The following is a 17,304-nucleotide window of genomic DNA, read 5'->3' on the forward strand; positions in this document are numbered from 1 at the left end:
CCGTAACAGGTCTGAGGTGGGACTAGGAAGACGCCTCGGGAATGATTGGCCGAAATTGTGCATCCATGTAGCCGAAACGCAGGCGGAAAAGGTAACTAGATTGGCTGCCCTCCCATACCAGAGGGTGGGTCTTGCGCTACGAGGTACGACGATTGGCTTTACTCAGTGCCGGAAGTGATGAGAACGCGATCGAGAAACAAGGTTGTTGTCGAAGGAGCCGGAAGGCTAGATATGTGCTGGTCTGGCAGGCGTTGTGTTGTAGCACGCGGTTGCATGTCGCCTGCAAGTCTGTGTGAGCTTCGAGAAAACGCGGCTCCAGCCGACTGAAGGCTCTTGAATAGCAAAGACAGCTTGGTGACCATGAAGGAGAAACGTAGCTCAAGCCCCCGCCCACGTTTCGGCTCTTTCCTGGAGGTGTTCTTGGACAGCGCTTCCCTCTGAGCACCGTGAGCCCTTAGCCACCGGGATGTGGTGAGCTCCAAACGCTACCCGTCGGTTTCCTTAGACCCCGTGCTTCGACCGCCTCCTCCACCTGCTCAAGAAACTTCACCGCGAGAGTTCATAGAACCAAGGAAAGATGACGAACCTCAGGCTGCAAAGTCGAATAGTCCTGTGCCTTACTCTTTAAGTTTACAGAACGCAGAAAAGTTTAATGATGATTTCTGTAGTAGATTTTGTTTGCAAATTAGCTGAAAATTCAAAGCACAGGGTATAATCCCAGCGCTGCAGTGGCTGAGGCGGTAGGATCCGGAACTCAAGGTATATTGTTGGGTACATTCCGAGTTCAAGAGCAGTCTGAGTTACATGAGACATTGTCTCAAAATGCATAAAGTAATCGGATGTGGTGATGAACGCTTTAATCCCAGCACTCAGGTTCTAGGCCAGCTAGGGCTACACAGTGAGGTCCTGTTTCAAAAAATAAAATACCAAGTAATCAAGGCTGGAGAGATGGCTCAGCGGTTAAGAACACTAGCTGCCCTTCCAGAAAACCAGGGTTTGTTTCTCAGCACCCACTCTTGGACAATTTCACAAATATCCTTTAACTCCAGCTCCAGATGATCGCACGACCTCTTCTGACCTTTCAAGAATTGACATACGTGTGGCATATTCACATATATAGAATATACATGGAATAAATACTTTTTTAAAAGTAACTGGAGGCTGGAGAGATGACTCATCAGTTAAGAGCACACTCTTCCAGAGCATCAGAGTTCTATTCCCGACTTCCATAGCTCCAGTTCTAGAGGATCCAACACCCTCTCCCCAGACATGTACTGGTATACCTGTATATATATACACAGGCACAACAAACACCTATACACATAAAAGTAAATCTACCAAAAAAAAAAAAAAAAAAAAGTTTAATCAAACCTCCAGTCAGTCCCTGTTCTACTTAAGTGCACCTGTGTACTGGTAAATCAGAAAAGCTAAGTGGCCAAAATCAATATTTATACTTATTTGTTTGTTTGGGGGCTTTAGGGTTTGGTTTTGTTTTTTTGTTTTGAGACAAGGTTTCTCTGTGTATCCCTGGCTGCCCTGGAAATAGCTCTGTAGACGACTTGATTTGGTTGCTTTTTGCTTTTTGCTTTTTTTCTATATTTTATTGAACTTTTAAAACAATTTGTAAACAAAGTCTTTACAGAGCACAATTATGAAATCATAGAATTGCAAATTCCAAAGTGGATGGGACCTTGGAGATGACCTTTCATCTTTTTTAGCATATAGAGGTTAGAGGACATGCTATGATAAAACCACCCGTGTTCAAAATCCCAGCTTTGTGATAAGTAGCTTTCATTGTAACCATGGACACTTTTGTTTCTTAAACCTTCAGTTATTTTTCCTGTGTAAAATGGGAACAACAAACGGTGCCAGTTTCCTAGAACATGGGGGAAAGAGGATGTGAAACCTGTAAAATACATGAGTACCTACACAAAATAAACAGTTTTTACTGGAGTGTGTATATTATGTAGAAGATGGGACATCAGAGGACCACTTTGTGGAGTTAGTTCTCCTTTGACTTTTATGTGGTAGGGCTCATAGACTTATGATTCACCTACTGAGCCATCTTCCCAACCCATAAATAATTTTTTTAAAGAAAGAGGGTTAGAGCCAGGCAGTGGTGGTCCACACCTTTAACCCCAGCACCGGGAAGGCAGAGTCAAGAGGATCTCTGAATTTGAGGCCAGCCTGGTCTACAAAGTAGAGTTCCAGAACAGCCAGGACTATTATATAGAGAAACCTTGTCTCAGAAAACCAAAAAGAAAGAAAAAGAGGGTTACTAGATGGCTCATAAGTTAGGAGCACTCTCTCTTCCGGGGAACCCGGGTTCAGTTCCTAGCACCCACATGGTGGCTCACAACAGTCTGTAACTCCAGATACAATACCTACTTCACCTCAGGCACCAGGTATGCACAAGGTGAACAGACAGACAGAGAGACAAAATACCCATACACATAAAACTTTTTTAAAATTTAAAGAAATTGGATCTGGAGTCAGGCATTGTGGTGCACATCTGTAATCCTAGAAGAATCAGGAGCTCAAGACCAGCCTCAGCTAACTGAAATACTTTCAAAAAGAAAATAAATAAATAAATAAATAAATAAATAAATAAATAAAACAATGGGGGCTGGAGATACAGCTCAGTTGACAAAGTGCTTGCCTCAGATGCACAAAACCCATGTGTTGAAGCTTACACCTCTGTTTGATAGTTACTTAGAGGCAAGCCTTTGGGTAAGTTACTTAGTTACATAATGAAAGCAGTGGTCTTCTTCCTGGTTTTGTTTTTGTTTTTGAAATAGGATATGCTCCATAATTCACACTGGTCTCAAACTCTCTAGAGCACTGGTTCTCCACCTTCCTAATGCTTTGACCCTTAATATAGTTCCTCATGTTGTGGTGACCCCAACCATAAAACTGTAATCATCCTATTATAATTAATTGTAATGTAAATATCTGTTTTTCCAATAGTCTTAGGCAACCCTGTGAAAGAGTCCCTTAACACCCCCACCCCCAGGAGGGGGGGTCATGACCCACAGGTTGAGAAATACTGCTCTAGATATTCTCCTTGATTATAGGAGTGCACTGCTATGGCCGGTTGTGGTCACATCTTTTTTTAATGGAATTAGTGTCCTTAAAAAGGAAGCCTGAGGAGTGGGATCTGACACTCTACTTAAAAACAAAAAAAAAAATTATTAATAAAAAAAGGGGGGGAAAGAAAAATATATTTAAAAAGCCTATGGAAGCTTACACACCACCTCTGCCTTGTGGGAACCAGCAATGCATCATCACACTGACCTTGGCTCAAAAGCAAGTCATCAGCAAGATGGCTCAGCAGGTAAAGGTGCTTGCTACCAAGTCTGACAACCTGATACTAATCCCTGCATCCTGCAAAGTGAAAGAAAAGAATCACCTCACACAAGTTGTCCTCTGACCTCCACACACACATGCCATGGCACTCATGCATACATACAATGGATACACATAATTTAAAAATTATTTAAAAACCAAAAGGAATCAGACATGATGGTGCACATTTTTTGTTTGTTTGTTCTTTGGTTTCTCTGTGTAGCTTTTGGAACTTTAATCCCACTACTTGAGAAGCAGAAGCAGGTAGCGCCCTCTGTGAGGTCAGCCTGGTCTACATAGAGAGTTCCACAACAGTAATGATTACATAGTGGGTCCCTGTAACAGAGGTAGGGGAAAAGACACAAAAGAAAAATACAACCTAGGGTCTGCTTTTTAAGTTTTTTTCTAAAGAACTGATAATTTGATATGTGTGCTTCTGACCACAAGTTACAGTTAACTGGGGGAATTGAGCAAAGTTTGGGATCTGTGCTGCCACTGAGACAGCTCATAGCCACATCTTTGTACCGAACAAAGTCCAGATTGGCATGTACCATAATGGTAAAAATAGGCCTGAGATTTCAAATACTCAGAACTAAGGAAAGACTAAAATATCTCACAAGAAAAGAATTAAATATATAACACATTATTATAGTATTTTAGATGTTACTTTGGAGTGAAACACTGTTGCAATTGATTTCTCATAGTTCTTTTCCTGTTCAACTAGCTGTGGAGAAATCTCAGGCACCTGGTAGCTCCCATTATGTTTTCTGCACAGCTCCTACAGAGAAGCACCCTTACCACTGAAGGAGGGAGAAGCACAGTGGCTTGATAGGCAACATTCTTCCATTCAGAAAATCAAGTGCCTACTGTATGCCCATCACACTGCCTATATTTTTTTTTTTTAAAAATGGTGAACTGTTTATATAAATTATTCAAAGGACTCTACTGCACTCCTTTTGTTTTGCTTAAAAGCCTCATCTTCCTCATCTGGCCCCTTGGCCTGCTCTTTGTGCTGTTTCAGGAGCTTCTTATATCCTGACATAGCTCCTGCAGCCCACCCCAGACCCTGATCCTAAACCCTGAAATCCCCCTTTTTTAGACCAGGTGGGGGTGAGAAGCTTGGAGGCGGCCAGGTTGGAGAAAAGAGGCAAGGAGGGTAAACTGAAGAGTGAGGTTGGAGCAGTCCGGGACCAAAACAAGTTAACTCTTCATTAAACGAGGTCAGCTGTGGCTGCAGAGAAGAAATTCGTGGAGGTAGGAGTGAAAACGGAGTTGGGCCCAGTGTCAGGGAATGGCAGACCACCCCTTCCCAGGAAAGAAAGCATGTGTATGCTTAGTTCTATTCCTAGGCAGAGGCACCTTCCCCCGGCCCCATACCCACAACCTTTGAGACTGGAAGAGATTCCCTCTTAGCCTATCTTGAACTTCTGGACACTGCTTCCTCTTCCACGCAAGTGGCAGAGTGCAAGGAGCAGGCCATGTTCCAGTACTTTCCCTCCCTGCTACCTCCACTGTGGCCATGTGGTAAGCTGACAGGCTCAGCCCTTGTGGAGCCCCAGCTCACCAGCATTCTTAGCATTAGAGTCAGGAACTAAAGCTCATTACACAATAAATGATTACAGGTTTTGCTCCCCAGTTCCCACAACACTGTGGCACATCGCCCTCCCATACCACAAGAGAGGGAGTTGGAGAATAAAGCAAGACTCATCTCAGGCCAAGCCTACTAGTACCAAACCATGCCCCAGCACTTAAAACGGAACTCAATGTTTTTTCTGCATCCCTATCAGTTTGAGGAGACCCCTAAAGATACTTTCTGTTGTTCTTCAGACTGTGTGAGATTGAGCAGTGGTGCTGTGCACACCTTTGATCCCAGCTCTCAGAAGGCAGATATATCTCTGAGTTCAAAGCCAGCCTGATCTACAAAGCAAGTTCCAGGGCAGCCACTGTGTTTACACAGAGAGAGACCCTATCTTGAGAAACTCTAAAAAAAAAAAAAAGAAAAGACTGTGAGGCTTTTGGTGGTGTCACACATCTTTAATGCCAACTCTCAGGAAGCAAAGGCAGGCAAATCTGAGTTTGAGGGCAGCCTGGTTTATAGAGCAAGTTCCAGGACAGCCAGGAGTTACACAGAGAAACCCCATCTCAAAAAACAAACAAAAAAGACTTTGTGGTGGCCAGGTATGATGGTGTATACCTTTAATCCCACTAGGTAGGTAGAGGCAGGCAGATCTCGAGTTCCAGGCCAGCCTGATCTACATAGTGACTTCCAAGTTTGCTGGAACTACAGAGACATGGTCTCAAAGTGGGTGGGGAGGCTGGAGAGATGGCTCGGTGCTTTTCCAGAGGACTCAGGTTTGCTTCCCAGCATCTACACTGTGTCTTATAACTGTAATTCCAGTCCCAGGGCATGTAAAGCCCTCTTCTGGCCTCTGAGAACATTATGTACACACATGATGCATAGACATACATGCAGGCAAAACACCCATAAACATGTTCACTTGAACTATTAGGCTCAAGCAATCCATCTGCTTCAGTCAGTCACCACGGAGCTAGAACTACAGGCATGAGCAAATGTGCCCAGCTTTGGTAATAGTTTTTGCTCCCCAATTTGTTTTGTTGTGTTTAGTTTTGTTTTCAAGACCGGGTTTCTTTGGTAGCCTTGGCATTCCTAGAACTAGCTCTGTTAACCAGGCTGGCCTCCAACTCACAAGATCTGCCTGCCTCTCTCTCCAGAGTGCTAGGATTAAAGGCATAAGCTGCCACCACCTGGCATTGTTCTCCAACTTTTACTGTGGTAAAATACAATGATGGCTGAGGGTTGGCCTGTCATAGGTGCCCACTCCTTTAATTCCAGCACTCAGGAGATAGGCAGTTGGATCTCTGGGAGTTTGAGGCAGGCCTGATCTACATGGAGAGTTCCAGGCCAGCCAGGGCTTCACATTGAGACCCTGTCTCAGAAAAACAAAACCAACAACAATGGCTAAGGGACTTGGTGCTTGCCTTGTAGCTACTCAGAGTCTGAGACAGGAGGATCACCTAGTACTGTAGTGTGGAGGGGACCGTAAATAACATTTACTATCCTAACCTTTTTAGTTGGGGAGTTTTTTGTTTGTAGAGTCAGGGTTTCTTTGTGTAGCCCTGGCTAGCTTGAACTCATTCTGTAGACCACACTGGCATTAAACTCAAAGATCTGCCTGCCTCTGCCTCCTGAGTGCTGGGATTAAAGGCATAAGCCTCCACCACTAGGCTGGGGTTTAAGTTTTGACTGACTAAATAACCTTTTGATCAGATAGGTTCCTGCTTCAGGAGACTAATGTATTCTCTGCCTAGATAAGTACTTCAGTTCCCCCCGCAACCCCTAACACCAGTATAGATGCACTGTAAACATCATCTATGGGACTTCATAGCTTGTCTGTTCTGGTTATGAATAGGTAACTTCATATAGGATTGCCTTAGAACCCAAATAATAAATAACAAGTTAAATGAAACATAAAACAGGAAGGGATTTAGGAGTGTGGCTCAGTATCTGCCATGGGGAAGCCCTAGGTTCATCCCTAGACCACAAAGCAAAACACTGCTATGGAACATATGTTGAGGTCAGAGGACAACTTTGGTCAGTTGATTTTTTTTTTTCCTTCTGTCTTTTCATAGGTTCCAGGGATCAGGTTATCTAGCTTATGCAGCAAGCACTTTACCTGCTGAACCATTTTGCAATTCCCTGGAACTCTTTTTTAAAATAAAGGATTTTTTTGGTGTAACAATCATCTGTAACTCCAGTTCCAGGGGATCTGATGCCCTCTTCAGGCTTCTATGGGCATCAGGCATGCAATATGGTACACAGACATACATGCAGGCAAAACACCCATGTACATAAAATAAAAATAAATTAATCTGCTTATGTGTGTGTGAAAAAGAATGTACATGCACATGTGTATCTGTGCTGGCCCCTACTCCCGTGAAAATAAAAAGTCAGAAAAGGGCTGGGTGGTGGCAGCACACACTTTAATCCCTCAAACACTCAAAGTCAGGTGGACCTCTGTGAATTCAAGGTCAACCTGCTCTACAGAGATAGTTCTAGGACAGCCAAGGCTACACCAAGAAACTCTGTCTCAAAAGAAAAGAAAAGAAAAAGGTCAGAAAAAGGCATCAGGTGTCCTGGATTGTTCTCTGTATATTCCAGAGGGAGGGTCTTTCCCTGAACTTGGTGCTTGTGTTTTCTCAGCTAGTCTAGAAGTCAGAAAGCCCCAGAAATCCTGCCCTCTGCCCTCTGCCCTCTGCCTCTGCCTAAGTGCTAGACTTAGCTGGGCAGTGATGGTACACACCTTTAATCCCAGTACTTGGGAGACAGAGGCAAGTGGATCTCTGAGTTTGAGGCCAGCCTGGTCTACAGAACAAGCCCCAAGAACAGAGAAACCCTGTTCCCCCACCCCACCCATCAAAAAGACAAAGGAATAAGTCATAAAGAATTGGAAGCCACTACACATTGTTACCCTTCCACACCAGCCCCATTGGACACTTGTCACAAAGCCTAGCCTAGTGCTCGCCCTCATCTCACACCCCAGCTAGTTCAAGGGTGGCCTCAGCTGGCCTTGTCCTTTCCTAAGGTTGCAGATTGGAAAAAGCAGCCCAGCAACAGTACAAACATAGAGACACCTGTCTCCCAAGCCTGGGGAAAGCCAGCTCTGCTCCTCTGCATACTTTTCTTAGGCCTGGTGGCAACTTCCCCTCACTCCCTGTCACAACATTCTTTTGTCTACTGGTCCACAATTGACCTTTCTTAAGTCTATTCATGAAGCATTCAAAATAACACATTTAAAACAGAATTCAATGCCAGCTTAGTGACTCTTGCCTATAATTTCAGCACTTGAAAAGCTGAAATAGGATGTTTGCTTGAGTTGCCAAGGCCAGCTTGGGCTGCATAGTGAATTCCAGGCCAGACTGTTGTACATACCAAGACCCTATATGAGAAAAAAAAAAAACAAAACACTAAAATATAATATTAGGGGCTGGAGAGATGGCATTTGCTAAGGACCTGAGATCAGTTCCCAACACCCACATCAGGCAGCTCACAACCCTCTATAACTCCATCTGCAGGGGATCTGACAGTTGTGGCCTCCACAGACAACAGCATTCTCCTGCGCACGCGCGCGCGCACACACACACACAAACATCTACATGATTTAAAATAAAATAAATCTACCTAGGCTCAGTGTGCTGGGCTCTGCTGACTCCCCATGGGAGACCTCGATTTGGGGGATGTGGGGATGCAGGGTGGCTTGGGAAAGAAGGCTGGGGTGGGAGGAGGGAGGAGGGGGATCTGTGGATAGTATGTGGAGTGAGTAGAAATTTTCTTAATAAAGAAAAATGAAAAAATAAATCTAAAGATTAAATAAATAAAAATAGTAAGTTTTGGGCTGATGATGTAGGTAGCCTAGCATACACAAAGTTCTGGGCTCAATCCCCAGCACTGTATAAACTGGGCATGACCAAGCACTACTGTAATCACAGTACTTGGGAAGCAGAGACATAAGGATCACAAATTCAAGATCATCCTTGGCTATATAGTCAATTCAAAAGAAACCTAGGACACATGATACCATTTCAAAAAAAAAAAAAAAAGGATATCTTATGCTGTATATAGTTTGTATAGAGTTCACAACATATACTCACCCCATGTATATGTGTGCCTGTACTTCAGACAGCACCCAGGAGTTCTGTGTGCATGTATATGCATACTATGTGCCCTAGTGGAGGTCAGCTGACAACTTTCAGGAGTTGGTTCTCACTTTATTAATCCCAGGAATCAAACTCAGGCTTGGTAGCAAGTTACTTTATGCACTGAGCCATCTCAGTTTGCTGGCCTCACTTGGAGACAGGGTCTCATGTATCCCATGTTGGCCTATGAAGTGGATGACCTTGAACTTCTTGTCATGCCCTCTTCATGTCCTCAGTGTTGGGATTACATGTGTGGGCCACCACTACCAATGATATGGAGTACTAGAGATTGAACCAGGGTCTTCTGCACACTAAGCAAGCACTCAACTGAGCTAAATCCCTTGCCTGCCCACACATTTAAAAGTTCTTCCTCTGAAATCTTTGCTGACACCCATGTCTTAGCCTTCATCTGTGGAGTCACTTGCCATCTTCCAAGTAGCTAAGCTTTGCTTACTCAGCTTATTTTTGTTTCTTCTCTCAGGAGAATGAAGGTTGCTAATGACAGGAGCTGTCACTTCGTTTCTACAGTGTCCCTAGAGGTGTACTGTCCATCAGAGAGTAGTCCTTAGTAGATCTCTCCTAAAGCCATCTCCATGTCGTTTCTCGGCCTCCTTTTCTCTCCAGCTTACCTTGCTCCTTCATTCCCTCTAATCAATTTGAGGCCTGTCACCAAGTCCCCCCAAATCAGCCTCAGAATCCCCAACTGTTTCCTCCTATGTCTCTGTTTGTTTGTTTGTTCTTTTTTTTTTTTCTTTTTGGTTTTTCAAGACAAGAGTTTCTCTGTGTAGTTTTGGTGCCTGTTCTGGATCTCTGTAGACCAGGCTGGCCTCGAACTCACAGAGGTACGCCTGGCTCTGTCTCCCGAGTGTTGGGATTAAAGGCGTGTTCCTCCTCCACCACCACCACCACCACCACCACAACCACCACCTGGCTCCTCCTGTGTCTTTAATCTTTATTTGGGGACTAACAGAAGTTCTGGGTATCTCCCATCCCTCCACATCTTAAACCCTTTCATTGGGCCAGTTCTTTTTTGTTCTGCATTTCTAAGCACCAGAAGGGGCCAGTGGTCTCCTGAAGACAGACTCTGGAAATTCCCAGCAGACAGAGGGGACAAAGGCAAGCCTACTGGCAGACAAGATTTGGGTGTGGCATACATACTCACTTATCATAAATCCTATAAGTGTGGCTTATGGGAAACCCTACAACAGCAGGGTTGATTGGCCTCTGATTTGTTGAAAACCTATACTGACCAAAACAATGGATGTATTGGACAAGCTGGCCAGTAACAAGCTATGACCTTGATCACAAGGCCCAAAGGCCTAGGACCTTCACCCTTCAGGAAGACAGTGTCACTGTCCCCCAAGCATATAACATCTCTATGTATGACTGGATATGGGCTATGTAGAATGGTATATGAAGTAATGGCTGTATATATTGGACACAAACTCCTCCTTTACTGAAAACCACCTGAATGGCCATGTACAGACAAACATATCCTTTCCTACTTCAAATATCTTATTCCCCCATCAAGTGCTCCTGGACTGAAGAGATATCAAACTAGATATTCAGACACACAGGTTGTGTATTGGACATTCAGAGCTGATCCTCCTTTGCCAGTAACTGACCCATCTCCAGCAGCACTGAGGAATGATACAAGGCATGTTGCCAATTGTTGACCTCTCAATGGGCAGTGAACTCAGACAGGGAAATTCCAGTTTAGATAAACAGCAAACTTAAACTTGGCACACACCTGTAATCCCAGCACCCAAGAAGCTGAAACAGGAGGACCAACAGTTTGAGACCAACCTGGGCTACACAATGAGACCTAGTTTCAAAACAACACAATAAAGTATCAGGCATGGTAGTGCTCACCTCTAATCCCAGCACTAAGAATGCAGGAAGATTGTTCCTCCTATATAGGAGATTTTGTCTCCTCAGAGAAAGGGAGGGGCAGAGAGAAGGAGTTGTGTGTTTTTGTTTGTTTTTGGCTTTGGTTTTTCAAGACAGGGTTTCTCTGTGTGGACCTGGCTATCCTGGAACTCACTCTGTAGATCAAACTGCCCTCAAACTCAGAGATCCTACTCTGCCTCCCAATTGCTGGGATTAAAGGTGTACCATCACTGCCCAGTGAGAGACTGGTTCTTTTATTTGTTTGTTTGTTTGTTTGTTTATTTTGGAGCTGGGCATTGAAACCAGGGCTTGCTAGGCAAGCACTCTACCACTGAGCTAAATCCCCAACCCTGAGACTGATTCTTAAAACAATCTTTAGCTAAAAAACAAAATCTCCCCAAAATCACAGATATGAATCTGTTTATTCAAACAATCTGCAAAATTCAGGTGCTATACTATTAAGCAAATATGTGGTTTCAATCTATCTGACTTTGCTTCAATAGACTGAACTCTGTAACTGGATGACTGTGGGTACAATGATCAAATTATGCCATAGTCCAAGGGCTTCTGGGGCCAGGGTGAATGAGAAGGCAATTATGCTTTAAAAAACAAACAACAAAAAACAGTCAGGTACGGTGGTCCACAGCTTTAATCCCAGCACTCAAGAGGCAGAGGCAGGAGGATCTCTGGGAGTTTCAGGCCAGTTTATTCCTAATAGGGAGTTCCAGGACATACAGGAATACTGAGGGAGTGGGGGAGGGAGGGAGGAAAGGTGGGAGGGAGAAAGAGAGAAAACCCAGTCTCAAAGAGTAGAAGTCTACAAGGTAAGCTGTATTTAAGATGGTTACTTAGTTAAATATTAATAAGAAAGCCTAGATCATGTGGTGTTTTGTTGTTATTGTTTTGCTTCCTTTAAGACAGGGTCTCATCTCATGCATCCCAGGCTGGCCTTGAACTCTCTGTATAGCCAAATATGATTTTGAACTCCTCATCTCACTGCTTCTACCACCCAGATATTGGGATTATAGATGTACATCACCAAGCCCAAAGAAGTCTAGACTGGAAAACCAAAACAAGACTCAAAGTTCACCTTTTGTTTCCAGAAGGTTAAACTTATGCCTCCTTTGCAGATAAGACAACAAAGGAATCAAAAGCAGCTTGTCTGAGCCCCTAGTGATGATCAGTGAGAGGAAGGATCATAGTCCAGGAGCCCTCTGTGTCAACTTGGAATAGGAGCAGATAGTACAAAGGTCTAGAGCGGAGATGACCTTGCTCTCTCCTCGGGTGAGTACTCCTTGGACCTAGGGCTGGATATATCTGGTGTCAGGGTAAGGACCCCTAAGACACACTTGACTCAAGCAAGGGTTTGTCCTGACACTGCTTTTCTCACATTGGAGAACAAAACAGTGAAGGGAAGCCATGCCAAAGTGTCCTAGTGTACAGGATTTGACAGGCTAAGGCAGGTAATGAGGAAGTACAAATGAGCAAACAGAAGTTAAGAAAAACAGAAAGAATAAAGGTGAATGAGATGCTCTTGGAGATGGTAAAGTCAACATTTTTTTTTTTTTTTTTATTTTGTTGTTTGTTTCGAGACAGGGTTTCCCTGTATAACAATCCTGGCTGTCCTGGAACTCAATTGTGTAGACCAGTCTGGCCTTGAACTCACTGAGATCCACCTGCCTCTGTCTCCCAAGTGCTGGGATTAAAGGCATGTGCCACCACTGCCTGGCTAAAGCCAACCTTCTTACAGGAGGTGGACTGGTCCGAAGTGCAGCTTGAGAATAAAGGAAAGTGTGGGGAGAGACACTGTGAAAAGAGAGAATCAACTCCCAAAAGTTGTTCTCTGAACTACACGCACGCACACACACACACACACACACACACACACACACTTACATATGCACACACACAATCATAAGTAAAACATAATTTTAAAAGGAGAGTCAATAATCTTTTTCCCAGGCACTTATTACTCACAACATCTTAGTAATAACTACTGGTAAAATGGCTTTCTGGTTCACAAGTTGCTTTCACATGCATTTATTGCATTTTATCTTTATAACTACCGTGTGGGAAACCCAAGGTTGGCATTAGCCTGGCTTTGCAGATAATTATTATGCCCATTTACTGATGAGAAAATTGAGGCTAAATAACTTGCTCAGGGTTGTTGGCTAACAGGTTCCAGTGGCTGCTTTCTTACCATCTTCTGGTGGTGGTTATGACTCAATAGTCAGACAGAGGCCAGGCAGCAACCTGGGTCCTCAGCAAGAGCAACAAGTGATCTTAACTGCTGAGCTATCTTTCCAGGCCCTCCATCTGGTATTTTAACAAAGTTTAGCAGAGGAAGAACAGCAAGATGGCTCAGCTGGGGAAAGCTGGTTACTTATGATTGATCCCTGGGGCCCACCTAGTGAAAGGAGAAAACTGACTCTTAAAAGTTGTTCTCTGACCTCTTCACAGGCACTGTGTCACACACACACAATGTAAATGTAATAAAACCATATACTGCCGAGTGTAGTGGTATACAACTTTAATCCAATTACTCAGGAGACAGAGGCAGGTGGATCTCTTTGAGGATATCCCAGTCTACTTAGCAATTGGACTCTAGGACATAGAGATCCTTCCTCAGATAAAAAGAAAGAAAGAAAAGAAAAAAAAAAGGAACTGGGCAGTGGTAGCAGAGGCCTTTAATCCCAGCACTAGGGAGGCAGAGGCAGGTGGGTCTCTGTGAGCTTGAGGCCAGCCTGGTCTACAGAGTGAGTTCCAGGACAGCTAAAGTTAGTTACACAGAGAAACCCTGTCTCAAAAAAGAAAGAGAGAGAGCGAGAGCAAGGGAGAGGGAGGGAGAGATCCTGCCTCAAAACCTAGGTGGAAGACATAGAGCTGGAGAGATGGCTCAGGCGTTAAGAGCACTGGCTGTTCTTTCAGATGACCAGGGTTCAATTGTCAGCACTTATATGGCAGCTCTCAACTGTAACTCCAGTTCCAGGGCATATAATGCCCTTTTCTGGTCTCTGTTAGCACCAGGTGTACATGTGGTACACAGATACACACACACACACACACACACACACACACACATATATGTATATGTATATATATATACACACACATATATATACATATATATATACAGGGAAAATACCTGTGCTCATAAAACTATTTTATGACAGGCACCAAAGCTACACAGAGAAATCCTGTCTTGAAAAATCAAAAAAAAAAAAAATACTAATAATTTAAGAGCAAGAACAACAATAAAAGGTAGGAGAGAACTGACACCCAGAAAAGAAACCCACAGGTCCATAAGTAACAGTCTGACTGCCTGGCTTGCATTCCACTCTGTGCAGTACAGTCTACAAGGTGGCAGGTGATCTCACGCCCTTTTTCTCACTTCTGGGGAAGTATTTAATGTCCTGTAGACTAGCCTGCAGCTCTGTAGTAGCTAGTACTTATCAGCAGCTCTTCTTAAGGTTGCAGAATATTCTATTGGTTGTACAGAGAGTAGCCCCTAGGCTAAAAACTATCACTTATTTTTACTACCGGTTGCTTTTCCTGTTTCTCTCGTTCTTAAACAACCTTCCTTCACAACCTTCACAATCATTTCAACCTTCCTGTTTTTCTGGTTTTTTTTTTTCCCCATACACACACACACACACACACACACACACACACACACACACACACAGAGAGAGAGAGAGAGAGAGAGAGAGAGAGAGAGAGAGAGAATTTTTCTTTCATTTTTATTATTATTTTTTAAGACAAGGGTTTTGTTTTGTTTTGGAGACAGGGTTTCTCTGTCCAGGGTTTGGCTGTCCTGGAACTCACTCTGTAGACCAGGCTGGCCTCAAACTCACAGAGAGCCAGTCTACTTAGCAATTGGACTCTAGGACATAGAGATCCTTCCTCAGATAAAAAGAAAGAAAGAAAAAAAAAAAAAAAAAAAAAAAGGAACTGGGCAGTGGTAGCACAGGCCTTTAATCCCAGCACTCGGGAGGCAGAGGCAGGTGGATCTCTGTGAGTTTGAGGCCAGCCTGGGCTACAGAGTGAGAGCCAGGACAGACTCCAAAAGAACACAGAGAAACCCTGTCTCGAAACAAACAAACAAAAAAGTATTGTTGTTTTAATTATTTAATATTATATACCTAGAGAATACAGAAAAATACAGATTGGAACAAAGGTCACTCACTGTAAGTTCACTTCTGAGGCATGTGCATTTAGTCTGCTTTTAAACTAATTAAGCATTCGGGCACTAGACGAGGGCAGACTCACGGCTCCAGTAGCCCTCCCTCTGCCATACAGAGTGATAGCAGTGACCCTGACCAGGCCTAGAAATACAGCTGTCCATGGGTGGGACAGCAGGTCCTCCCTTCTGTTTCCGCATGAGTGAACATGAAAGCCCAATGGTATAAAGCCTGGGACAAAGGGTATTACCTCAGTGGTAGTGACTATAATTAAGAAGGCCCTCAATTTGATCACAAACACAGTTCTCAGAAACAAAACGCATTAGTAGTTGCCTGCTGCTAAGGGACTTAGGGAGATGGGGAGTGGACTATTAATGACTATAAATGAAGGAGAAAGGTGGGAAGAATGTTTGGGGAGATTATGAAAAACATTCTAAAATTATGTCTCTGTCTCTCTCTCTTTGGGGTGTGTGTGTGTGTGTGTGTGTGTGTGTGTGTGTGTGTGTACCAAAAACAGTCATCAGATCCTCAAGGAGCTGGAGTTATAGGTGGTTGTAAGCTGCCTGACATGGATGATAGGAACCAAACTCAGGTCTTTGAAAAAACAGTATAGTTCTTTTTTGTTGTTGTTCTTTTGAGACAGGGTTTCTCTGTGTAGCTTTGCACCTTTCCTGGAACTCGCTTTGGAGACCAGACTGGCCTCGAACTCACAGAGATCCGCCTGGCTCTGCCTCCCGAGTGCTGGGATTAAAGGCGTGGGCCACCTGTCCAGCTAACAGTCTAGTTCTTAAACACTGAACAATCTCTCCAATGCTCTCTCTCCCTCCCTCCCTTTACCTCTCTGCCTCCTCCTCCTCCCCTCCCCTCTATACAGGTTTTCAAGTAGGTAGCTCAGGCTGGTCTCAAATTCACAACATAGCCAAGTTTCATTTTCAATACATTCTCATTTCCTGTGAGTAACAATATGGACTTCTGTGTTGCCTAGGCCTTATATAAGCCTGGCTGAGATCCATGGTCAATCACTAGGGTTGGAAATTACTTCCAGAAGTGAGTCAGCCCAGGAGAAAACAAATGAGGTAGTATGAGGAGATCATTATCTACATGAATTTATCACCTTAAAAATTCTTTTTAAATGTGGACGAGTATTTTGTCTGCATGTATGTCTATGTACCACACAGGTGCCTGGTACTCAGTGAGGCCAGAAAAGGGTTTCTCCAAGAGCTGGTATTACAAATGGTTATGTGGGGTCTGGGAATCGATCTGGAGTCCTCTGGAAGAAGAACCAGTGCTCTTAACTGCTTAGCTAACTTTCCAGCCCCATCTACATTAACTTAAAGATGTATAGAACAAATGTTCCACTCTGCTTGACCCAGGAAGAGCTTAGTACTTTCCTTTCAAAAACATCTTCCTTCCCATCTGCTCTTCCTGCTGCAGTCTGAATTTGTTCTTAGTTCCTGAGATGAAAGAAAACATCAATCACTTCTCTATGACCATTAACCCTTGATGGGCTTGAACCTGTTTTTTAGCCCTCCCCAGGCCAGTGACGGACTATTCTGCATTTATTAGTCCACTTCTGACTTTAAGAGTTCCTCTTCTTCTTCCTTAGGATGGGGAGCGCAGTTTTCCTATTCTGAGCTGCTGCACTGCGTGGTCTCACACACCGTGGACATCCACATCATTTTCTGTAGCCAGCCAAGAACATCTTCAGGACCTCTGGTGTTAAGAAAACTATGGATCTAGTTAGTGGCTCACTCTTGTCAGGCCAGCACTCAGGAGGCTGAGCTTGAGGATCTGGAGTATGAGGCCAGAGTGTGTAGCACGGTGAACAGTGTATTAAAAATAAATAAAGGACAGAAAGTTGCCATCAGGGACCGAATCACACCCCCAAAGAAAGGCGATGTGAAAACCGAATCCTGTATTCACTTGCCAAGCACTGGAAACAGCAGCTTGAACTGGAAATAAAACAGACAGAAAATACCGGGTAACTGTAGCTTGTCTGCTCCGGAACCCGCAGGCTCCCAGCTGCTAGCGTTCGCGCTGCGCACCCTGCTGACACTGGAAATTTAGCAGCTAACCTTGCCGAGACCAGAAAGTTCTGACCGAGCAGACAACTTTCTCCACGGCGCAAGCGCTGGAGCAGGCCTCCCCCGCCAAACCTGACCATTAGGGCAGC

The sequence above is a fragment of the Onychomys torridus genome, chromosome 5 (genome assembly GCF_903995425.1).
Source record: "Onychomys torridus chromosome 5, mOncTor1.1, whole genome shotgun sequence".
In the NCBI taxonomy this organism is placed as follows: domain Eukaryota; kingdom Metazoa; phylum Chordata; class Mammalia; order Rodentia; family Cricetidae; genus Onychomys; species Onychomys torridus.